Source organism: Carassius gibelio, chromosome A22 (assembly GCF_023724105.1).
Source record: "Carassius gibelio isolate Cgi1373 ecotype wild population from Czech Republic chromosome A22, carGib1.2-hapl.c, whole genome shotgun sequence".
Classification (NCBI taxonomy): Eukaryota; Metazoa; Chordata; class Actinopteri; order Cypriniformes; family Cyprinidae; genus Carassius; species Carassius gibelio.
In genome coordinates this window covers 22,354,009-22,366,884 of record NC_068392.1, presented here as the reverse complement: position 1 = coordinate 22,366,884, position 12,876 = coordinate 22,354,009, and the positions used below count along the sequence as shown (strand labels likewise).

The 12,876-nt window shown below is 37.7% G+C and overlaps 1 pseudogene; it reads left to right on the top strand.

Moving 5' to 3' along the window:
- Nucleotides 1–195: 195 nt before the first annotated feature.
- LOC127943009 (uncharacterized) lies at nt 196–10,498 on the top strand (annotated as a pseudogene).
- Nucleotides 10,499–12,876: the final 2,378 nt, after the last annotated feature.

Genomic DNA, 12,876 nt, shown 5'->3' with positions numbered 1-12,876 from the left:
GCACACTTAAAATCTGTAGATTATTGCAGATTGGATGCAGAAAATGTTGTCCTGGATGAAGAAGTGTTAAAGGAAATGGTACAGCAGAAATGGTTTTCAGAGGAACGCAAAAGACCGTGTTCAAATTTTCAGAAAAAAGCTGAAGAACAAGATTTGTGTTTTGCATCCTATGTGAGTCTTGGAGGTCCATCCTATATGTACTATGTGTCAGTTTTTGAGGCAAATGTTTCATTTTATAACCGATTGGGTAGGATCATGGTGGTCTATAATGCCAAACACAACACATGGCATTGCCCTTGTACAGCTGGTAAGCGTTCCTGCATACATAAGGCAGTATGCAAATGGTACCCATTTCAAACAAACAGAAATCTATTCCAAAGAGTGAAGAGCACTGAGGAGGATTTGACCTGCAAGAACTCATTGCCAGTGGACACTGGTCTTTCTTTAGAAAAAGATGATGCTGAGAACACTGTGTACCCTCCAATAAATGAGGATCTGAAGAAAATGGTGAAATATATATTTATGAATAAAACCATCTTCCCTACTGCTCTCAACAACTGATTTAAATGAAAGTGTGAACTCCCAAAAGTTCTTGTTCCAAATGAGATGCATTGCTCGTCATGCTTGGAACATGCACCCCTTAGTGATCCTCTCCTCATCTCTAATAAAGCTAAAATTGTCACAACAGTTGGAATAATTGAAGGTTTGTATTTGTTTGTTAGTACTAAATTCTTATTTTAGAGTATTTACTTTAGAGTGCAGATTAGAGTACTTTTGAAATATTTGGTTCCGCTTTACATTAGGTGGCCTATGTACTTGCATTCAAATTAATCATTTGGTACAATATACTTTTTGTGTACGTTTTTACATTGTACTTGTATATATTCTTAAAATCTATATGGATTTACATTTTTTATTAATTTCTGTAATTACCACTATTGACCCATCCTTTACACCCTAACCCACCCTTACACCTACTGCCAAACCTGTCCCAAACCTTACCAATCTCCCACCTTCAAATAGAAGCAAAAGAGTTGGCAATACAATATGACCACATTAAGTACACTGTACTTTGTTTTATGTAAGTACATAATAAAGGCCACCTAATAGTGTGACCAAATTATTTAATTTAGTATTTACTTGGAGGATTAACTGGCTATTTTGTTGTTTGTTTTAAGGTGTTGAAACCTATTGCAAGACATGTCCAGTGTGTGGACTTGCATACCGCTATCAAGAATGGAGCACTGGTGTTCATAACTATGATGATCATGTTATACTCAGTTTGAAATTTTGTCTTCTGCTTCGAAGTTTCCTGCAGGTACTGTGGATTGCTTTCTTCATTTTACTGACATCCAAACGTGGTCTGGGAGGGCCATTGTCCTGTAGACTTTTTCTCCAATCTGCCTCAACACAATTATCTAGAAGTTTCTACTAGTATGCCCAGTAAGACATTGATTATTTGGTTCAGATGTTTTTAATTCTGTTTGTAACTAAGCTCTGCAGGACAACGGCCTTCCAGGAGTGGGATTGAACAGCCTTACTTTATCATGTTTAGCGATATTGTCTCAATGTCTAATACCTAATTTTGTCTCTTTAGTCACATACTGCTGTTGAAAGAGTCTGTAAAGCTCTTTCAGTATCCACTGGAATGGTTTACCCAAGCAGTAAAACAGTGCTTTCTGCTTATCTGCACTTTGAAGCATTAACTGATCACGATTATCAGTTTTCCTGCTTAAAGTGTGGATTCCATCCATCTGTTGTTGTCTTGGATGCTCATCGAAAGGGACTTCTCAATATGCAAGGTAGGATACAGATCTAATTACTTTGAAAATCCTTGACCTGCATATTTTTGAATTCAAGATCAGTTGCAGTTTTGAATGTATTTCAAACTGAGGTGCCGCAGCAAATTAGTCCTAAATTAATCTGTCTATATATTTGAAATTAAAGTGTATATATTTGTAACTTTATTGTTTAGTAAGTGAAACTGAAGAACCACCAGAAAACTTTGATGGACAGGTGGATGTAGAGGCTTTTTGGGATTCCCTGAGATTGGAAATCATTGCTAGAGGTCTTGTACAGAGTAAGTTTGTATTCATTCACTCACCTCACTCATTCATTCACCTTCTTTACCCGCCTCATGCAAATTTCTCCAAGAGTGATTACACAGACAAAAGAAAATTAAAAAATACATATGCCCAGGAACACCTGCCGTGACGGTCTCTTTTCTTCTCACCTTACGACATTGTCTATTATTGCTTTTAATTAAATTGAGTTCTCTGTCGTTGTTATTGCTGTTGGGTTTTTGTTGTTTTTGTTTTGTAGCTGGAAACCACAATTCTTTTGCTGTCAAACCAAGTTACCATCTTTGGGCACCCTGGATTGGACAAAATACTAGGAAATCTGGCTCTGTCCTAAACACAGAATGGGAAAAAGTACATTCATCAAATAAAAATTCTGCATCTGAAATTCCAGTAACCGAGGAAAGGCTTATTGATGAGCTGATGACACTGAAGGTGTAGTGTTGTCTTGTTTACCAAGGGATCAAAGATGGACCTCATAATGAGACTGAGGAGTGAGATGATAAACAGGTCATCATATGACAAAATTTTTCAGAAGGTTTGGGGTGCATCAGGTTTGTGTGGACTGATATATGTAATTTATGATTCACAACATGTGCAGTAGATTTCCCATTTAATATAAAAAAACTGAAATCATTCATGTTAAACATTTTGTTATTTGGCTTACTAGGTGGCTGGGCAGTTGTTATGTGTCCCTGCGGTGTTGTCTATAGCATAAAAGTCCTGGTGAGAGCGGAAAGTCCAAGAGACTTCACAGACCTATTGCTGTCCTGGAAACACCTCCCAAATATAACAGTTTACGACTTTGCCAATGCCAATCTCCGTTTTCCAGAAGTAATTCCCTTCAGCCCACATGAGGGTCGGCTTTTAGAGCCAAATGAAGACAATATTGCAGCAGCAGTAGAGGGAAGACTTGCAGTTTCCTTGGAATGGCTTTTAAAGAGAAAAAAATGCCTGCTGATGTGAATGGGCATCCATTAACTGGCTCATCTGAACACTATGTACTTTACGATAGATTATATGAAAATAACAAAAAAAGATCCCCGTGATAAACTGCGCAAAATACAGCTGATGTCAGAGGTGGCTGGAAGAGTTCATTCTCAATGTGCTGAGCACTTGTTTTCTCAAATGAGAAAAAACAACTACTTTCTAAATGTTATGACGCCAACGAACCATGTGTTCCTCATGTGAAACCTGTTGCATCACTACAATGTTGCAAAAAACAATAGGTTTGCTGAACAACTTGCTAAGGATGTTGCTTGCACTCAGGTGGTCCTGGACAAGCATGGCCAAGCACTTTCAGGTAAATGTGTTTTGGCATAATGTTTGCATTGTTTTGCACAATTGATTGTCATTAACATGTTTATGGACTCTCCAAACCTTTTATTTGATGGTGGTATGGGATACTGACATGCTTTATTTCTAGGGATTTCGTGTAAAAGCACTGTTAAAGTGCATGATGAGCCAAGTACACACAAGAAGGCTGTGAAAAGTCTGAAAGATGTAATGCCAAACAAGACCTGCTGGGAACAACCATTCAGTGAAGCCATATAAGCAAAGGTGATTACTCTTTGAAGGTAGTGCTGTGAAAAATGAATAGCTCAATTTTTAATGAATATTGATGTTTTTTGTTTTGTTTCATTGTTTGTTTTATTACAGCTGACCCATGTGTTAGACACAAAGAAAGATGAGAGAGAACATGTGGCACGTGTTTATTCAAACACCCTGATGCGAGAAGATTTTCAAACATTGGGATTGCAACACAGTGTTGAGGCAACAGTGAGGATCATCTTGACTTCTTTGGTCAAAATTAATTACATTTATATTCCTGTTTTTAATTGAAGTTGTGGTATGTTAACAGATTCTGAATTGCTGTTTCAAGAAAATCAAAGACATCAGCAAATTGCAGGTTGAGTGAGCATTTGAGTGAATGGTTAAGGGAGTGTGAGGGAAGGGGTGTGTGTGTGTGTGTGTGTGTGTGTGCCCCCGTGTTTAACAAGCAAAAATGTCTTCTCTGTTTTTATGTTAAAACTTCTGTACGTTTCTGTTATTAGGGTATCCAAGTGTGGACATCTAATAGCTATGTGAATAAGACTTTTATTCCCCCACTTTGTGCAGATCCCACCTTGCATATCCCTGTAAGTATTTCTAATTAGTTTTAATGTTGTAATATTTTAGTTATTAGTTAGTCTGATTTATCATGCATGCTTCACAATTCATTGATTGATTTGATTTAGTATTATGTTATATAAAATTTGTTACATAGCCGTAGGAAGCATTCTTTCAATGTTGCTAAGAAGATTTCATAGAGCAAAATATACCTTGTACACCATTTTACTGTAGTTTGTATACTAATTATTTGTGACAGGTTGATGCTTCTGTAAAAGACTGCATTCTGTTTCCGTCATTCAGCAGGTCACACTGGATGCTTTGTGTAAGTCATCATTAAGACATTTTGATATTTGTCAAATGGATGTCAGTATTTTGTTTTTAACAACTTTTTCAGATTTTGTGTCCAAAGCTGAGGCAGTTTTTTTTTCTTGATTCGCTCTGCAAGTGTGGTCTGAGTGATGGCAGATACATTCAAGTGTACAGGTCTTATACATGGTTCAGAAGTTCCAACTGAACAGTTATCAAATGTTTTATGCCTTATGGTGGTTCTGTTTAAAACCGTTAAGCTCATATAGCTTTTTATGGGAGTGATATATGAAGTGTTTTAAAGGATATGCAGTCATTTCTTAAGTTGATTAAAGGTGTAGCAAGCAATTTTTGAGAAGTGGTGTTGAAAGTGGTTTGTACCATGCACTAAAACACTTGTAGCCAATCAGTAAGGAGCATATACACTCATGAGGGAGGAGGTGGCTGGGTCACATAGTAAATTTGAGAGCAAAGCTATCAAGATGTGATATTTTGAAGTGTGATCCTTTTGGGATGGTGTGTGTTTTGTTTTGCTGATTTGAAATATAAACAGTTTCTCAGAATTTGCTTACTGCATATTTACATGTGCAATTACAGTATGTAAATAGCTATAGGAGAGTTGCTCAGGTCATTGTTCCTGGTCACAGGACTGAGATAACCTGTAAGGATCTTCCAGTAAGTTTTTGAATCCTCACTTATTTTCTACCATATAATTAAATTACTTTCTTGATTGCTTTCTTACTTGCTTTTTCCTTGCGTTGTTCATTGCTTGCTTCCAAACATTAACCAGGGGATTCCAGTGCAGGGTTCTTCTAATAATTGTGGAGTCTTTGTGCTCATGGTGAGTTTAAATGACTAATCATAAATGCATTTACATCAGGTTCATTAACCAATTAAAAGGTTTAAACCATTAGTCTTTGGCTTTCAGTATTCCCTGTACATTGCACTGGGGGTGGATTTTGACTTCTCCGAGGTGAGTCTTAAGTATAAAAACAATTTTACTTTTGTAGAAACAGGCTAATATGCCATAAGGAGATGGTGGTGTGCTCTCTTACTTGAAGACTCAGCGTAAGTTTACATTCCTATATACATGATGACATTTATCATCTTGGAAATTTCTTGTTTTTGTTTGTAAAGGACTCCTTCAGAACGGAAAAGGTGCCGCAAAGATGTAGGCTCAGTTCAGTTCAAGGCATGTCAAGGCATTGTTGAATGCTTGGGGTAGGTTTGGATTCTTAATTGCAAAAATGGTGACGTTTAAAACTAGATCTTTTTATTTACAAATGTTTTTTTTTCCTTCAGAACAGAAAAAGTGCCTAAAAGATGTAGGCTCAGCGCAGTTGAAGGCACATCAATATAACGTTGAAGACTCATTTCATGGCAAGTACAGTAGGTTAACACAATGTAACAAAAAGCGTGTGTATTTTATTATATATATATATATATATATATATATATATATATATATATATATATAAACTGTTATTTTAAATATTATAAAGATAAATGTATGTTTTTCTTTTTCAACCATGGACCCAGCAGGAGGCCTCGCTGATGTAAGATTGAATATTATAAAGTTTAAGTTTTTCATTAACCTATTTATGTTGTAATTTATTTAAATTATATATATATATATATATATATATATATATATATATATATATATATATATATATATATATATACATTTTTTTTTTCAGCTACCAACAGAGCTGCTCAAACACATTCTCCTAGATGTTGTCTATGTTGAAGGAGATAGAGCCTTTCTCACTCTGTCACTAGTTTGCAAAAGGTTCCATGAGATTGTCAACCATCAGAGTTTTCTTAGAAAAGCCCACTTTGCTTGGCTGGACAGTATGTATATTTATCTATTTTATTAACTAAACAAGGTTTTAAAAATAAAGTTTATTGCATTGATTCAGAGGTTTTTATTTCTTTCTTTATTTATTTTTTTTACTTGTGTAGGTATCGTTGACTGGAAATCTGTCAGTCCAGAAGTGAGGAAAGAATACCGAGTGGAGTTTGAGATCACCAGGTGTGCTTGCTGTGAATACATCTACAAAAACACCTTTGGATACAGTGGCAATGGAAAGAAGGGGGTCTTCACAGCATTCTATTCAGAGAATGAGTTTGCTGGGTTCTGTTCAATAGACTGCTACTACAGAATGAGTGAATGAATGTGTTTGTTTATTTGAATTGGAAACAAAGCTGAATTTTTTTCGTGAATAAAGCTGTGTTTCCTGTGTTTTCAAACTTTTAAATTACTTTTTTCTTAAAACAAATAGTGCGACTGTTAAGAGGCTTTTGTACCCTAAAAATAGTTGTAATTTATTTTTGATTGCTATATTTACTATTTATTAAGTTTTGTTAACTTTTTTCTTTAATCATAAAAGACTACAATATGTAAAAATGAGAACATACAATGAAATGTTGAAACAAAATAATAGTAATGAAAGAGAAAGGGAAATATGTAATTTATATTTACCGTTTACAGGTTTTGCAAACTTTAACCTAAACTTGCCGTGGTGATGACGTCAGTGACCCGCGCCATGGTGGTAATTTTCGCAAAACCTTTTGGCACGCCCATACTTATCGACGAGACCAATGGGAAACCTTCTGACACGCCCATACCTTTCGCCACACCCTCACCTTTCAAGAGGGTCTGGCTGCAGACATATGGGCGAGTGGAGCTCCACTCAAGAGCGGAAATACGTCACCTCCACTAGCGACGCCGCCGCCATGTTGGACCGGGCCACACTTTCCATAGAATTACGTCACCTCCAAGGGGGTGAGTGGATCTCCATTCCAGAGCGAAAATACGTCAACTCCACCAAACTTTTGTTTTGTATTATTACTTGTTATATACATGTATATGGGGTGCTTTGCAAGTTATGTCACCTCTTTGAACGTAATGTTAATATGTTCTGTACTTTTATTGTTGTTACTTTTACCTAGTAGAAATAATAAAAATAATAATATACTAATCTTTCCCGGTTTATGACACGACAGCAATTTTTTTTTATTCCCCCCCAGCAATTGCATGACAGACATCCACAATCCATATTTGTAGGGCTTCTGCCTTTTGTTCATGTTTGTTTTACCAATGTACAACTGCCAGTGCAACATTCCATACATTTTAGAAAGTTAACCATATGTATGTAATATTTAGCAGTGAAAAAATAATGAAATATTAAATTATTAAAATAATACCTCAACCAGAATTTTGTGTGTTGAATTTTGTATTTTAATCAAAATAACAACATATACAAAATAACCACAGTAAAATGATGAAGAATAACTTCCACAATTTAGAAGTTTTAATGGTTTTTGAGTAATAATAATAATAAACATATCTTACACTACACTGAAAACACATGAACTGCAATTGACCATAATTGTTACAGTAAAAACACAATGTGTGCGCACGCACGCACACTTTACTCTTCAAGACCTCCATCGTCTGTGAAGCAATCCCAGCTACAGTAGCCAGGGTGATCATTTGAGAAGTAAAACCCCAAAAGCACTCCCTGTTGTCCATTTTCCTGGTGACCAGCCCCACAGTCTTTGTGAAGCTGGCTGCACTGTAGGTGACTGCACCTAGAGATGATGTACGGCTTTCTGTACTTTAGATAGTGACAGCGTCTCTTTAAATATCTTCACTGCACCTGTTCAGTATCATTTTCATGTTTCAGTCAAAAGTTTAATGTTAGGGAAATGGTAGAGAGTGAGATTACTTAGCCTAATTATAGCCACAAAAACAAGAGGGTCAGCCACACTTACTGAAGTCACCATCAAGCCAGTTGAGTGTGGCTCCTGTTAAATATGCTCCTGACTGACAATGATGTTAAATCTCTGGCATGAACAATTACATCAGATGGGTCAAGTTTAATTACAATACTGACATTTCATTATCATTAATGTTAAAGCAATTTACTTGTTGCTGAAGGTGCCTGGTCCACCACAGTTGTGCTTTGTTGTTCTGATGCATCTGATTGCTGGGCTCGGGACACAAAGAAGACTTGAGCACAGCAAAACTGGAACAAAACTATGTCTATAAATGCAGCACTCTTTGCTGGCATTCTGCCAAACCATGCACGCAGCAGCTGCTTGCTTTAGTTTGTAATATTGTTTGTATTTAAATGTATTTATCGGGAGCATGTATGCGAGGATTTCATAAATTTTATGGAGAAAAAAGTAACGTAACTAATAATGTAACTAGTTACTAATTACTTTTGAAATAAAGTAATCAGAAAAGTTACATGATTACTTTTAAAAGGAGTAATCAGTAATTTGATTACATTTTCAGAGTTACTTGCCCAACACAGGTCTTTAGTTGTTGTGGCAGGGACAAATTATGTCTTTCAGGCCTTTCTACATAGAAACAGGATTCCTGTTTTCAAGCTTCTTAGTGTAATGTATTGTGTTGCCACTAGAGCGCGCTGTTACGTTGTCTGCGCCAGTGCTTTTTGTATACAGATCAGGATTATCTGTTTTTTTCAGTGCTGTGTAGTAAAATCAGCTATCGTGCAGTTACACTCGCTGTCTTTATTGTCTCCAGTATCTTACATTGTGTCAGAAGTGTAACATGGCTTCCCCACAATTTGAGCACCCAAAGATTGACTGGGAGGCTGCAGATTTATACCAGGAATTTGGCCGTTTTCGGAGCCATGTCACGTTTGTTTTTGATGGACCACTATCCGAACTAACCGCAAAGCAGCAAGCTGGCTGGCTGGGTACGTGGATAGGCGGTCAAGGCAGAGAAATTTACAAAATGCTCAACTGGGCTGAAGGTGAGAAATAGGATCCAAAAAAGGTGTTAGACAAATTTGAGAAATATATCAGACCAAGGAAGAATAATAGGATAGCTCGCCATCGTTTTAAGCAGAGGAAACAAGACATAAGTGAAAGTTTCGACCATTTCGTTAAAGATCTACGGCTACTGTTAATGGATAGCGCATATGCAGACCCTGACGGCATGTTGATTGATGCAATTATCGCGGGTGTGCGTGAAAAACGAGTGCAAGAGATACTATTAGACAAAGGAGAGGAATTGACACTAGCCAAGGCTATTGAAATCCCTCAACAATATGAGATGTCTCAGAAACAATTGAAAATAGTCAGAGATGATGTCACATGCTCTCAAGTGTCCACTGTTGCAAAACGTGTTCAACATAAGCCTTCTGGCCAAAGCAGAAAAACACGCTATCCAGATCGCAAGTTCACTCAGTCAAAACCATCAGCTTTCTGTGCTAGCTGCGGTAAACATCCCGATCACAAATGGAACGAGGGCAAATGCCCAGCCAAGGGCTCAACGTGCTCATACTGCCACAAGCCCAACCACTGGATGGCAGTGTGCCATAAACGTGCTGTTCACACACTGAATGTTGAAGAGCTGGAGGAGTCTGATGATGAAATACTGAACACTAGCCTAACAGACGTTGTCCATCCAGCAGCTGCATTAACTGTGGACAAATGGTCTGTGCATTTGAGGATACTTTCACAGAGAGTCCAGTTCAAGATAGATACTGGTGCCAAGTGTAACACATTGACTCTTGACAGCTACCAGCAACTTGTGCACACGGGTGAATTAAAGCGTTCTAACAAGCTGTTGCGCTCCTACTCTAATCATAAGCTCAAACCAGTCGCAGCTGTAGATTTATCAGCACTATAAACAGTGTGTCACTGATGCAGAGTTTGAAATTGTGGATATTGCAGAGGAAAGTGTGCTCAGCGGGGCCACGGCTGAAGCTTTGGGTTTGATAGCAAGGCTGAGCTCTGTACAAAATGTTGCTGAAGCTGAGGCTGACTCACCTCTGGAGGGCATTCTCAAACAAGACATTGTTCCTCAAGGCCTTCGTGAGTTTCCTGAGCTAATACGGACCAAAGGGACTCTACCAGGGAAGTACACAATCAAAATAGAGCCCAATGCTAAAGGTGTTGTCCACCCTGTGCGCAGACAGCCAGCTGCACTCAAGGGACAGATTGTCAAAAAAACTGCATGAAATGGAGGAAAATGGCTATATAAAAAAGGTAGAGCAGCCCAATGAGTGGGTCAGTTCAATGGTGGCAGTCTCTCGGGCAGACAAGTTAAGAATTTGCATGGACCCCAGCGATTTAAATAAGGTTATTAAAAGAGAACATTACCCCATGCGCACCGTTGAAAGAGTTGTGTCATCTATGCCTGGAGCACGTATATTCTCAGCCTCGATGCCAAGTCAGGTTTCCTCCAGATCGAGTTAGATGAGGAATCTTCATTCCTAACAACCTTCAATACACCCATTGGTAGGTTTAGGTGGTTGAGGCTACCGTTTGGAATTAAATGTGCTCCTGAGATCTATCAGAGGATCATGGATGGCATGCTGGAGGGCATTATGGGAGCAGTGGCCATTATGGATGACATCTTGATTGCGGCCCCCACTGTGAAGATGCACGATGAAATCCTATGCAAAGTCATCAAGAGAGCAACAAGCTACAACCTGAAGCTTAATTTCAATTAGTGTCGCATTCGGCAGAGCAAAGTCCCATATATTGGCCATTTACTCACTGCAGAAGGTGTGGTGTATTTTGCCGGTTCTCCAAAGGATCAAACTCAGTCAGGGATTTTTCTCTCAGAAGAAAAGACTTTATTTTAAGCAAAACAAAGCCGAGAGCTCGTTGCAAGGAGATATCCCGAAATGCAATTTGGTTTCTCCTTATATACACTATATGGGGCGTTTCCAAATAGTCAAACTTTTCCTTATGCTTGCAATTTTGATCCCTCCCTAGGGAGACGCTATGGTAAAGAGAAGAGACCCATTGCATGTTTTTCCAGATGTTTCCTGAGACTTGCTATGGTAAAGAAAAGTGGTGGTCAGGATGTTTTTTGCAGACATAGGCACATTCCTTTCACACAAAGGCTATATGATTCTAATGGAATAAAACACGTATGTATATATATGACTAGATTCATCTTGATCATACTTGATTGAGCAAAATCCCACCAATAAAAATCTTCCACATATTCTCCCCTTTGAGACTTAATAAGTCTCACATTTGATTATTCTTATCCAGAGTGCTACTCCATAATCCAGTCATATTATTTACACTACCTAGTGACTAAATAAGTCACATTGTATTTTCACCAGTGACTAGATTATGAAATTCCACTCTGAGGGATTACTGGACCAAACATCTCTCTCCTAATTTGACAAGGAGTGAGTAAAAGATCCAGTCTCCCTAACCCCTCTTTAATAGTAAACATTGTTAAAAGCATGAATGTGCAATTGGTTCAGCATTTGCCTGGTTATCACAGTTATGTATAAAAGACATACAAATACATACATCACATCACACATTGAATATCACAAGATTATAAGAGTTGATCTTCAGCTTAGATACCTTATGTATCAATTTCCCATTATCTTGATATCTTTGAATTTAATTTGCTTAACTGTGGCTTTGACTAGTGACCTCAATATAGGAAGTATACAGTAAAATAGTAAATCTCCTGTCATTAATGCCATTCCTAAAAACTTTCCCTATTTAGTTATAAACTATGCTCCCCATGCTCCTAACTGTAAATCGAACCAGTCTTACATTTTATTATCTTTTCCAACATTTTCTTTATCTACCATTCTTAGCCTTTTCAATTTGATCAGTTCTTCATTAAATGCTCCCTTCTATAAATACAGCATTTTCCCCCAAACATAAAATACTTTTCCTTCTTCAATTTTCTATTTTGCTCCTTTCATTCTATTTGTTGCATCCAATTGCTCTATTTTCCCTTCAAATCTTCCTACATCCATATTTCCCTTCTCATAACCTTCAAATTCTTCATCTACCATTACTTAAAATTATCTTTCCAACTTTTCTTTTCTATTTGTTGGCTCATATCTGCACCCAAGTATTTTGATCCCAGTAGCAGTCCCATCATTCTCTCATTCCATCTTCACCAGGGAGACTCTTTGTGAGTCGTTGCAATGGTCTTTCCCTCGTTGGCAAAGGTGGGTCGTTACTAGCACGCCCTTCATCCCTCACTTCATGCTGTGTGGAGTTGTTGAAGCTGGTTGGAGTATTTTAAGGTTAGAGATGTGAACTCAGGTGTCACTCTGTAACCATTTTGCTGATTAACGGAAGGCTCTCCCTTGATCATAACTGCACCCTCACTGGTTCTCTTTGATGGGGCGAAGCATTCCTTGGTCTTACTGGAACTGCTGTCACCTGTAAATGGGAAACTTCAGAGTTTTTTGTTAGTGTTATCAAGCATGCTAATTTGTTCATCTTGCCAGTCATCCTTCTTGGTGTGACCTGTGGAAATGTAATGTGGGTTGAGGGCTATCTTGGCCCCTTTTTGAGTTTTCACAAATTCAGTGCTGTCTTTACTATTTTTTTTTTTTTTTTA